This window comes from Choloepus didactylus, chromosome 6, assembly GCF_015220235.1.
Source record: "Choloepus didactylus isolate mChoDid1 chromosome 6, mChoDid1.pri, whole genome shotgun sequence".
Taxonomy (NCBI): domain Eukaryota; kingdom Metazoa; phylum Chordata; class Mammalia; order Pilosa; family Megalonychidae; genus Choloepus; species Choloepus didactylus.
In genome coordinates, this window is record NC_051312.1 from 147005698 (window position 1) to 147019110 (window position 13413).

The window sequence follows — 13413 nt, forward strand, 5'->3', positions numbered from 1 at the left end:
AGACAAGAAAAAGCAGAATCACAATATATCAGAACAGACATATATCCAACTGAATATTTATTTGATGGTTGTGCTGATTTCTCAAGCCCTTTACTTGGGTTCTGAACCTTGATTAGATTCTGTCTGGCACCCTCAGCTAATTTCGCTTCATTTTAGGCTCTTAGTCTTTCTCTAGGTGCAGAATTGCTGGGTCACTTGCTTGGCCCCAGTTTTTTTTCTCATGTCAGTGCGAGCCTTTCAGTAATTAGGCCCTTGATTATGAAATTCACTTTGAACAGAAAGCTGACCAGAATACAAAGCTTGTGCCAGCACATATGCCCAATGTTGGGGGTGGCTTGTGCATATTTGAGTTATTCCCTCGAAATAGGGGTGGCCGGATACCACTTGTTTCTCTGGGATAGGGACTCCCTTACATAAATTTAGTCAAGAAATCAAGGCAAAGGATCATTAATAGGAAGACAGAATTAATTCTCAATCATGTCCCAATATTTTTATTCCATAATATTCCAACTGATATCATTTCTCCTTCAACCTCTCATTTTCTTAAAGTTTAGTTAGCATTGAATTCTCAGAGCTAAGTCCCAGTGAGGAATGAATCTGAGATGAACCACCAGGCAAACGGATGAGAGAGGAAAAGGGGGTGAGATGCTTTGGCCGATATCTTGGTCATGTGCCCTTTATCCCCATAATTGTCCTTTTTAATTTAACATCTATTTATTGAGCACACACACCTCTGGATCTGCAAGAATCTTCTTTCCCTCTCTCTTTTCCTCCCTCGCTCCCTCCCTGCCTTCTTTTTTCTTGCTTTTTAATTACAAAACAGCATGTTGAAGATTCTGGTCTTGAAATCTCATGGATTTCTCATTCCAGTTCATAGAAAAACTAAATTCAAAGAACCTTGATTTTTTTCCCCCTCCAGGGACTTTTGATCATGAATTCTTAGCTGATTTCCCTTGTGGCATGCCAGGGTCACATGGTGTGTGTGTGCGCGCGCGTGTGTGTAGGAGGTGAAAGCAGGCCTTTCTTTGTAAGGTATGGAACAGGTACAGTATTTCACAGCCGGCTGACTAGTAATGGAATTCTTCTATCAGAAGCTACTTTTCTGGATCCCGAACTGATTAGCAGATGCAAATCCTGGGCCGCATGCTGATGAAAGCAGCCCTCACACCTCTGTGCATCTCTAGATGGTGTGCACACACCACAGACACACACGCACACAATTTTCATTAAAATGCACCCACCTCCATAGTACTGATACTTTCAATTTTACCTAGCAGGAAATCCTTCCCTTGGCAGTTGTATTTCAAATGATAGACAGGAGTTATCTAATAGAATGTAACAAAAACAGGGGGCATTGGAAGTTTAGGTTTTGTTTCCCACTGGAGAAGTGGTTTGATAAACCCTGGAAAGAAATGATGGTCATTCCTATTAGCCTTCTCCTTTGTACATCCGATGTCTTCCATAAAATGGATGTGCACGTTTCCCTAGGCCAGGAAGGGCTTTCTTCCATGACGATGCCCCAAACCCTTCTCTGAGATAGCTCTTTTAGCAGTTCAAACTCCAACTACAATTCTTTAATAATTTGGTTGTGTGGCTATTTCCACCACTGCTTGCCCTCTGTGCCACTTTGAATGTATCATGTCCCACAAAACACTGTTACCTTTGATGCAATCTTGTGTGAGCAGGCTATTAGTGTTGATTAGATTGTAATTCTTTGAGTGTTTCCATGGAGATGTGATTCACTCAATGGTGGGTGATGACTCTGATTGGATAATTTCCATGGAGGTGTGGCAGGGCCACATTCAGTGTGGGCCTTCATTAGTTTACTAGAGCACTATATAAACTCAGACAGAAGCAGTAAGTTTGCTACAGCCAAGAGGGACACTTGGAAGAACACACAGGAGCTGAGAGAGGAACATCCTGGGGGAAAGCCATTTTGAAATCAGAACTCTGTAACAGACATCAGCCACGTGACTTCCCAGCTAACAGAGGTTTTCCGACGTCAATGGCCATCCTTCAGTGAAGGTACTCGATTGCTGATGTGTTACCTTGGACACTTTATGGCCTTAAGACTGTAACTGCGTAACCAAATAAACCCCCTTTATAAAAGCCAATCCATCTCTGGTGTTTTGCGAAAAAGCAGCATTAGCAAACCAGAACACCCTCCTTGGGAAGGTGAATGGCCAGAAGTTACACCTGGCAGCAGCTCTATCCTCTTCCTCCAGATTGTGCCCCAGCTTTGAGGGGCAGGGATTCATTGGTTCTGCAGGCCAGTGAATGGGCAGTGAGCCTGCTGCATGGCCTTGACTTCTCATTCAGTCTTTGTCCAGACCAATTAATCTCTCCATTGCTCCAGAGCAAAAAGGATATAACATATACAGACTCAGAATTATGGGGAAGTCCCAAAGTATAGGAATTGAGTATATGTGAGATTTATCCTTTTGTCATTGCATGTCACACAGGCGTTCAACACTGGACTTCTAAGAATGGGCAAACCCCAACTTTCCTGTCCATTCCTACTTCAACTACTGCTCTCTTACTTGGTCTCCCTGTCCTTCTCAGGATGAAGGTGAGGCTTGGGGTCTGGAATGATGGGGGCTTGATGGGCAACTTTGGTGCAGAAATAATTCATCATGAGTGTAGACCTGCTTTCCATTCTCATCCTACATATTCTGTGTCCTTGTAGGCCCCTCTTCACCTTTTCTCTTGGCTGGGCTTGTGTATAAGGGAGGCATAATGAGTCAAGCCGAGACACTGAGAAACTTCTCTGTCTGTGTAGATGATGCCAGGGCTAGGATTTCCATGGCCTGTTATTCTCTTGCATCTCTTTTGACCTACCCATTATTCAAAAAAGACCCCAGAAAGACTCAGTCCACTGCCTGTTGCCCCTAGCAGGATCCAACAAGCAAAATGAGTCATTATTGTTATTTACCCACCCAGGTTAATGCACTCTTTTTTCAAATACAGAAATCTTGACTGTGGAAGGTCATTTCCATTTTTTCTTTGTGATAGTCAGGCCATAGCCATCACTTACTTTAGGGCAGATGGAAACAGGCTAGATTCCCTTCAGCAAAGAGGATGCTGAAGGCATGCAAACATATTCTACATGGGAATGGTAGAATTGGAGTGTTTGGTGTCACCTGTTAGCTATGAAGTGTCCAATGGGCTGACCTGTGGAAAAGTGATTGGACTTACTCTCGATGGCCCTGGGAGCAGACAGTTGGGGGTGAGAGATTGGAAGGGTAGAAGATACTTTCAAGTGACAGATTTCAGCTCAGTAGGAGGAAGAATTTCAAATAGTGGGAGCTGCCCAGAGGTGAAACATTGGAAGGGTGCACCCTTTCAGGGGAACTGTCCGAAGACAGGTCACACAGCCAGTTTGTAGAGAACTGTGAGCATCAGTTCAGGGGGTGGCCAGACAGCCTTATACTTCACTTCCAGTCCTGGTAGACTGTGCTTTTTATCTCCTAATTAAATAACTAACAACCGCTTAATCTAAAGAACAGACACACATCTGCCATGTTAATCTAGGGTCATCATCCTCATTCCAAAATGAGGTCCAAAGATGGAATTTTTAGTCGTAACATTTCAGGTCCATATGGAACTTATATTCTGATCTTCTGTGGGAAGACCTCAGAGAAACAGTTTACCAGATGTCTGGACCAAAATGAGGGGCAAGAAGGAGAGGCCCAACTCCAGTAGGCATCAAAGCCTCACCTTCCATTAGCCCCATATTTCAAAGTGAGAAATCAATGTACTTAGCTGCAATTGGAGGCAATTAGTCTTTATTCCCACACGTTCTCAAAGAATGACTTCAAGAAGCCCAAATAAATATTTTCAGAAAAGAGAGCAAATTTGTATTACTTAACCCGAGTAATGCAAACAAATGTAATTAAAGTGAATACCCATAAATAAAGTAAATACATTACATAGGAAATGAATTAATTAGTGTTTAATTACTATCAATTACTAAAATCACTACAGAATTACTTGTAGAATGGATTAGATCTCTTGCTCCTATTAATAATTTCCATTGCTAATTGCAAGCAATTGTATTTTCTTTTCTTTGGGTGCATCTTAGCAGAGCTAATAGCAGGAAGGAACAGCACAGTGAACAGTGACAGGAACATCTTTTTAATTCTTTGTTCAGTAAAAAACAAAAGTGGTTTGAAAAATATCTGCCTGGATGTCAAAAGCCAATGCAGGCAGGAAGGTCACAGGAAGGAGAGATGTCTCGGTAGCGCGGGGGACACGGCCATCCCCTGGTGAGGACAAGTGTTGTTGTTTATGGCAGGACCTAAGGTAGAGGGTGGGAATTATGTGTGTCTGCCTGTAGAGGGGAGAAAGGTAGATGTTATGGGTTGAACTGAGTCCCCCCGAGAAAGATGTGTAAGTCTTTTGAACACAGACTCTCCTCTCCATCCTGTGAAAATGACCTTATGTGGAAATAGGATCTTTGACAATGTTATTAATTAAGACGGGGCCAAACTGCATTAGGGTGGACCTCAATCCAATACGACTGGCACTGTTATAAGAAGAGGAAACTTGGGCATAGACAGACAGACAGACACTGGAGGGGAGGACGCCATGTGAAGAGACGGACCCAATGGAAGTAGAGATTGAGTTATGCCACCAAGAAATGCCAAGGTTTGCTGGCCACCACCAGAAGCCAGGAGAGGGGCATGGGACATATTCCTACTACAGGTTTCAGAGGGAGAGTACCCTGCCCAAACCTTGATTTTGAACTTCTCATCTTCAGAACCGTGAGATAACTAATTTCTGACGTTTCAAGCCATCTGATTTGTGGCACTTTGATACAACAGCCCTAGGAAACTGACTCACCTCCTGTGTTCTTTGAAGAACCTACAGACTGACTGGCAGAGGGGTGTACCCACTGGTCTTGCTGGATGAGGGAATAGTTTTGATGTTTAGTTGGAGGACAGAGCACACTATCCGCCGCCTTCCACAAGCAAAGAATGTCTCTGATATCACGCCCACTGTCTTAGCGCCCCAGAATCCTATGATGAATGCCACATGATGATTTGGCTTGAACAATGGAAGTTTATTATCTCACTGTTTTGGAGGCTACAAGGCTTGCTTCCTCCTGAGGTTGGTAGCATTTTGATGCTAATGTGCTGGAAAATCCTTGGGGTTCCTTGACTTTCCCATTGCATGGAGATGTCCTCTCCTTTTTCCTGGTTCCCACTGACTTCAGCCTGCTCTTTATAAAGCCTCCAGTTATCTCCATTCTCATTCAGCTGGGTCATGCCTAAACTAAAACATCTTCCAAAGGCCCTATTTACAATGGGTCCACACCCATAGAGACATGGATTAAGATTAAGAACACATGAATGTATGGGCACTTAATTCAACCTACCACACTCATTAGCAAGCATGACACTAGGTTGTGAGTGGGAGAAACAGATGCATGTAAATGAGAGGTTGAAGGCACAAAGAGTAACTCTACACAGACCCACACTGCCCACCATTGGCACTCTCATTTTCCTGTTGACCCACCGTCTCTGCCCCTTTCCTGCCATTTCCTCCTCTATCTCCCAGGACCATGTACTGTAGGAAGGAGCAAAGAATCTGGAAACAGACTGCCTGGCTTTCTTTCTAGGCTTCCCCTCCTGGGTGATCTTGACCAAGAACCTCTCTGCCTCAGTGTCCTCATTATAAAACACTGCCTACCTCCTTCCAAGTGAGAGCCCAGATCAGTGTCTGACACTTCTATCTCCATTAGTTTTTGTTACTGTTATTACTGCCACATATGGCTTTGTAGAGTAGTTGAGGCACCCAATGGGAAGCATATGATGTGGAGGTGAGCTAGTTTGGAGGACAGGGAGAATCGCTTGGGAGGAGATGGGAAATTGGAAAGGAGTTGGTCCTTCTCAAGCTTAAGTGGTTGCTCTGTTTACATCAAGGTGATGTGCACATTGCACTAGGGCAGAGGTATCAGAGCATGTCTTTGCCTTGCCTCTCTCCCCAACCCCTTCCTGGGATACTATATGTAGGCTCCTTTTTTCATAAAGTGCCTGAGTCTAAACCAGACAGCTCTGTGGATTAGATCCTTCCCACAAACTTGCCTGTATCCACTTTCCTAGAGACTGTGCTCAACTGACCACAGGACCTTGGTTATTCCTTTCACAGAAAATCTGCGGTCTCTCCACTCTCCTTCCATGGCCCCAGCACTGGTGCAAGGATGAGGCTAGCATCCTGGGAGACATGTGCTCGCCAGGAGGAACTCCCCTCCTAAAGTCAAGTCAGCCTTCCTGGAAGGCTTGTCTGAGCAAGGCTGAAGTAGACATGGTGATTGCCTTGAAGAAGCTTAACACTTTTGAGTCCCACATTGCCAGTGGGTGCTTCTGCCCTAGACCAAAAGCCAGAGAGACCAACACTGGGAAATATATATATATATATATATATATATATATATATATATATATATATATATATATATTTTTTTTTTTTTTTTAACATTTTCTTTGTTTTAGATGGCTGTTTTCTCACCTTTGGAGCACTCCACAGTGATTCTGAGCCTCACTCTTGGGGCTGACCCCAGGCAAAATTGCCAAGCACGTGAATGGAGCTAATCTCTTGAATGTCTTCTGTGCAGTCATGTTATTTTAGTCCTCATTGTTAGTTCATTCATTCATTTGTTCATTCATTCATTTGTTCATTCATTCATTCAATGTTTATGAGGTGCTAAGGATATAATAAATGGTAGACAGGAAATATTCCCTACCTTTGAAGAGTTGCAGTCCAGTGGGTGCTAAAATACAGTATGATATATACGATGAGCTTTCAAAAGAGGTTGAAAGAGGTGTGGGGGGTAAGGTCAGAGGAGGCTATGAAGAGGGGTTTCATGAACCCCTTAGCAGAGACCTGAAGGACAGGTGGGTGGAAAGGGATGTCATTCTCCCCATTTACCAGAGAAGGAAATAGCACAGCGGAGACAGGTGAATAGCCTAAGATACACAAAGCCAGGGAGATGTTTTCATGGATGGAGAGTTGAATCAGGGTCTTTGAGACTCTGGGGACATCAATTGCTCAATCACATTAAGCTCTCCCCAGTTCCTTTCCATTTCCACTTGGACCTGTGTTCCCTTTTCCCCAACATTTGCTGCAACTCCCAGCACCTGTAGCAAAGGGCGAGACCACCTGGGTTAGACTCCATTCTGTACTTTTTTGTTCCTCAGCCCTGGATACATTGCTGAACCTTTTGGTTTGTAAAATGCAACACCTGCCTCAGAGCTGTGGTGAGGATTTAAAAAAAAAAAAGAATGGGGGAAAGATATTGTTTGTAGAAAGCTTAGCATAGGGCCTGGTACTTAGTAATTATTCAATAGCTGATAGATAATATCATTATTGTGGATGCTAAGCCTCGTCTTTAGTCTCAGTTGATTGCTATTAAGCCAAGCTAATGTGCTGCCTGATGAGGCATTGGCCTAAGTCGTATTTGCATTTTAGATGGAGATATTTGAAGATGAAAATTTATACTGCCCCTAAATGCGTGCAGCTATCTTTCTCCCTTCTCTAAGAGGGAATAAACAAAGACTGGGCCAGCCTTGGCAGCAGCGTCAGCTGAAGGAAGGCAGCAATGTTTCCAAGCTTTCCAGAAAGAAAGCTCAGAAGAGTGACACTGATGCTTTGGGCCATAATCAAGTGATTTTTGCCCCTATACAAAGACCCACAAGCTATCCCTGGGGTAAGAAGTTCCTGACGAACTTGAGTTCACGTATCCTCTCCTTGCCTCCCCCCAAGCTGACTCAGAAATAAAATAAACTCCGGCCTTTAAAAAAAAAAAAAAGAAATATTAGGGACTCCAGTAAGAAATTTGCCCTTTGAAATATCAGAGACCAAGAGAAAGGCCAAGTTGTCCTGAAGTATCCAAGAGAATCTCCCGTGCCCGTAAGCTCATGGAAACCCTTGTCCTGTCCACAAACCCCTCATTGGCACGGCTGAGTCCCCCTTGCAGGTGCTCCTTACAAATGGGAAGACCATTAGTTTTCATTTGCTGCAATCGGCAATTCAGTCATAACTTCACAAGAGCCTGAATCTCCCCCCTTTCTGGGCAAAGGCCTGCCCTGGGAATGATTGAATTTCACAGGGTGCAATAAAACAAAGGGCTTCTGCTGACTCAGGCCCTAGACTCACCGGCCTGTGAATCACTGTCCTGCTCTTCAGATGGAGATGCTATCTCTACCACAGCCACCCCTTTCCTGCCCCCTGCCATTCCCGCAACCTCTGATCCCCGTGATCACATCCTCTCCAAGCTCAAAATCCAGCATGGGCCTGGGTCTCATTCGGAAAGCCCGTGGCAGCAGAGATTTAATTTCACACATGCGCGCAAACACACACAGATGACCAGATTCAGTTAGTCTTAGAATAGCCCCAAGTTGCACCTCACTGCACATTCAGGAATGGGGGTGAGAAGAGCAACTGTGGAAACCAGACTATCTAGATAAATTCCAGTCCAGGTGTTCCCGAAGACCCAGGCCCTTGAAGAGGAGGGCAAGGATTGTACAATCAATTCTCTAGAGACCTTTAGCTTAGCAGGGTGTATTCAATAAAAGCTGTTGGTTAGGATAAAGCAGAGAGGTAATCAGCAAAAAGAGATTTCCTTTAAGTGGCAGTTTTCCAGAATCTGGTGTTCAGCGAACATCAGGCTTGGGGAGGAGGTAAGACCCCTAAATCAGTGCTTCTCTCTTTATCCCCAGTTTGACCTAATAGATGGCAGATGTTAAAGCCAGTGACTCCCTCTCTTAAGAAGGTCTTTGTATTTCTCTGGAAAGCTTCACCTGAGGAAAGAACAGAGGGTTGGGAAATAAGGAACCAGAGCTGGCCTCCCCTTTCCTTCTCTGCTATGAACGATGGGAAATTGACATGAGCCTCAGTTTCCTTCCGTCAAGTTGAGTGGAGAGGCAGGATGGGAGTGGACTGGTCAACTAGATTATCTCTAAGCCCTCTCCCAGTTTAAATGTTTACTCACCTCCAGAAGACAGAGAGCCTGTGGTATGGAAGCCAGGAAGTGAGAAATACTTCCTGTTCTTGGAAACAGGGACCAATCCAACATGACAGGTCTGTCTTTGCGAGTGGGGCATCCAGAAGCAGCTGTCAAAAGCCACCTGGCAGCGATTAGGGCAGCAGAAGGATGGCTCCTTCCTCAGAACTGCCCCAGCTCTCTCTGTCTGCCCCTTCTCCCCTTTCTGCCTCATGGTCTGGGTTATCTGTCCAGCCCAGGGGTTAAGTACGAGCAGAGAACTGGCTTTGGGTCCCAGCTTTGGCAAATCGCATAGTCTGGACCCATTTGGTACCTGCCTGGTTGGTTTCCTTGGCATCAGGACATAATGTGTGCATAGCAGCAAGGATGGTGACTGGGGCTCCACACACACTAGCTCCGAGGAGAGGAGGGGAGGTCCTTGCCTCTGCTGAGCAGTAAGCCTCCGGCGGGCATGGGCTCTGTAGCCCCCACTGGACCTCATAGTGGGTGCTCAACATGAACGAGCATGTAAATGAGTAAATGCAGCTGGCACGGCTGCCAGGAGTTTCTGGCACCTGCATCAAGACTTAGAGACGAAGAAGCAACTGTAGAAAATGCTTTTTGTGGTCCCCAAGAAAAAGCTGCTTTGGAAGCTCCTGACCAGGTGCTCCCAGATGTCTGTTTCTCACTCTCTACTTTGTCTTGACCAAACATTAGTCAGACCCCTGAATTTTGTTTGTCCGGGAGCCTGAACAGGTGCTCAGGAGGGGCGGTGCTCCCCGAATCAGCTCCTCCTGGGAATCGGCTGACCTCAGCCAGGCACTTCTTGTCAGACCCCACTGGTCATTTCCCCTGGCTTGTCCAGGGGACCCTCGGAAGATTCTGCTTATCTCTGCTTGTCCCTCCTTACCCTATAGAAGAAAAACCCTTTTCTGCCTGATTTTGAGATACTTACAGATTTGTGAGATCACAGCATTCTCCCTATCGTAGTTGTCTTTCTTCTGAACAAAATCTCTCCCTACCTAAGTCCAGGTTTGTTTTTATCTGACACCGTGTGAGTCTCTTAGATGAGGCTGACCCTGACTGATTGGTCTGACCAATTGGACGGACTGATTTGTCTGATGGATTTGACATGGGGCCTTCCTGGTGTATCTGTGGAGGGTGAGCAGGAAGTCGAGGAGCCAGAGGGCATGGGACCTTGGTCTGTGGCATCACCCCCACAGTAGTTAGGGTTCTCAGGAGAAGCAGAACCAATAGGATTTATCTATTTCTATACCTATACCTATACCTAAACCTATACCTATATCTATCTTCATCTATTTCTCTCTCCATATATATAAATATTAAGAGATTTATTATAGCAATTACAGGAATTGGCTCACACTACCATGGGAATTGGCAAGTCCAAATTCTGTAGGGCAGGTCACAAGCTGGAAACTGATGAAGGTGTAATTGATCCCCCAGAAGAAGCTGGCTGCCTGAAGAAAAGGCAAACATTCTTTCCGAATTTTGAAATCCTCAGTTCTTGTTTTAAGACCTCCAACTGACAGGATGAGGAGACTTCCCTCCCTGCTGAGGGCAATCTCCTTTGTTGATTGTAGATGCAGTCAGCCAGTTGTAGATGCAATCGACTGACTGGTGATATAAATCCTTCTAAGAAATACTCTCACAGTAACATTTAAGACAGTGCTTGCTTGACCGAACAACTGGATACCACAACCTCGCCAAGTTGACACATGAAATTAACCACCACACCCCCAGCTGCACAGCCCCTACTTCTTTCTCCCAGGAAACTGCACATGGCTTCTTAAGCAGGTGTGGCATCTTGCTCCATCCTTTCTTATTTATCTAGGCCCTAATTGCCTAATCAGGGAAGTGGAGGCCTCGTAGAATCCCTGCATTATGGGGCAGGAGACAGATTCTAGCACCCCCTTCTCCCCCTGAGGGGTTTTGGGAAAATCCTGTCCCTGCTTGGGATCTTACTTCCTCAGCTGTAAAATAAAAGTAATAAGGAACTTCCCTACCTGAATGCAGGTCCAGTCCAACTTTTACCTCAATATGAGAACCGTCCCAGCCTGGCTGTTGAGTCATGCGATGGTCCACCTCACTAAGCCACCTGACAAATCCTCAAGACTTTCAGTGTCCCACGTGATGGCGAGGTGAAAGGACGGCCACTTTCCAGGGACCCTCCATTTCTACACCTGTTGCCAACCACTCTGCCATCCTCTGACAAGGACCCCTCAATGAGCCTTTTGTCCCTGAAGCTCGTGTGACACCTCTAAAAGGTGAGCAAAATCTGAGCAAAGCCAGATTCCAGAGTTAATTTCTCAGAAAGAAAGAAATAGAATACAGATCGTATCTACACAGATGGTGCAGTGATATGAAGAGCATGTCCTGTTAAGGAAGTTCTGCTTTGTGTGTGTTTCCAGGCTTGCAGAGACCCTCCCCAGTGAGCGCTACTTCACCTCCTCTGGGATGGGGAGCTGACCAGGGCTCCTTCACACAAGCCCACGGCAGCCCACCACCTCACCCTTCTCTGCTTGAAGTGCTCTCTCCTGGACTTGCTGGCCCTTTCTTCCTTGCACCCAGTACCCACTCACCATCAAGCTGTTCGCTTGCCTGCCCCATCTCCCCCCACTCCCTCCCCTGCAGAGACTTCCCATGGGATCCAGCACAATGGGATGGGCTTGGGAAGTCTCCCTGGTTCCCAGGCCAAGTGCCAGCAACAAAAGTAATTACTGGGCTGACTTGGCAGGAGGTCCCTTCAGCGCTGGAGTGGGGCTTCCATCCCAGTGACCCCCAGGGCCTGTCAGAAATAGAAATGATTTTAATGAAAAGGCACATTCCTCCATCCTTCAGTGCTGACCAAGCAGGATGGAGGGGAAATTTCGATAAGAGGATGGATCTTTGGTTTTAGCAGCAAATCAGGCCTGAGGGGTTTGGAGGTGAGGGTAGGGAGTGGTAGTGGGGAAAAAAAAACAAAAAACCCTGCCGGGTGTGTGTGTTAAAAGTTCCTTGTCCCTTCCTTGTTCTCTTTTCAGTGACAACAAGGATAAGGACAGAGGTGACTTTTGTTCCCAGAAGTCAAACAGGGAGTCATTTATTAGAGCGAGGACTAGCCTGCGACAAAAGTAGGAAATCATTAAAATGTCATAAAAGTGTGTCTTCAGTGTCCCTCTGCTCCTTTTTTCACCCTCCTGCTCTTCTATAGAGCTTTTGAATTCTTCCTTTCTCCATTTTGTGGCTTCTGACCTCTCTGAGCAGCCAACACAGCCACTGTGAATTTCTTTAGACCAAGGATCTATTCTCAGGGATGAGAACAGTGCCTGGCTGGTAATCGTGCTTTAAAAACATTTGTTAAAGGAATGAAGACCTCTTCCCAAAGCCCCCAGTCATCTGCAGGTGCGTACCCTAACAACAGGTTACCGCTTTACCTCTTCTCCTGGGACATTTGTATTTGAGAAACAGATCAGATGACATGGGAAGAAGGTCAGTGAAATAGGATAGTAGGATTCCAGGCAGTATTCCATCAGTAGAGGAGACTCTTCCTTTAGCAAAGGCCCTTCTCCATCCCTGAAACCAAATCCCAGAGACCAGTGCCCCAACCTGGCCAGAGCCAACAGGGAAAGTTGCCCACTGCAGTTGCCCAGAGCAGCTGTTAATTTTAATGCATTTGAGGCTTTCTCCTTCTGGGGAGGGGTAAAGAGCTGCCACTCCACTCTGGCTTTCCTGAAATCATTCCATTTAAATGCAGATTGCCAGCCTTTTTTCCTCTCACTGGTCAGAGAGAAGACAGAGTCAAGGTGAAATGATAATTTCCTTAAGAAGCAAAGGAGCAGTTTGGTTCATTTCCCCATGACCCAGGCTGTGAATCCTTTTTAGCTCACTGCTCACCGCCTCCATGCATGGCCCACCACCCCTTATCCCGCAGGCAGGCTTCCTCACCCCCCACCACCCCAGTCTTTTTTTTTTTTTCCCCCACATTCTGGCTTCTTTAATTACACAAATCTCCCAAGCAACTGGCGTCTTCATCCTTTGAATGAAAAGCATCCAGCCTGAAGCCCTGTGGTTAGCTCCTTCTTCCTATTTCTCCACTAGATCCAAGCCCGTTTGTATTGAACCCGAGGAAAGATGAAAGGCCACGCTGCTAGGAAAGTAATAGGAGAGGGCCGCAATCATTAAAAAAAGATGATCTTTCCCAACTTTTGATTTTATCGAGACGTGTGAAAAGCTCTCGTTTTGGAACAGCTTACCAAGGCAAAGAAAAGCTGTCCTAGAACAAAAGGGGAGCTTGCTCACTTGGTCTGGGGATCTGGACCCCGGGGTCTTATTTCTGGATCCCCCATGACCTTGTCCTGGTCAAGGAGTCAGCTGTTTCCACAATATTTAGGGGCTGGTTGGACAGGACGGCCCCAAATCTGCCAAGAGCG

General features: G+C 45.7%; 1 long non-coding RNA gene across 2 annotated transcripts in view; it reads left to right on the plus strand.

Moving 5' to 3' along the window:
- LOC119537669 overlaps positions 1-13413 on the plus strand; it is a 74855-nt gene that overhangs the window by 40689 nt on the left and 20753 nt on the right. The window contains exon 2 of one of the 2 annotated variants that reach the window (XR_005217453.1): positions 11018-11268. The exons of the other annotated variant lie outside the window; for it this stretch is intronic. This is a non-coding gene — a long non-coding RNA (uncharacterized LOC119537669). The remainder of the gene's footprint in view (positions 1-11017; positions 11269-13413) is intronic. 2 annotated transcript variants of the gene reach the window in all.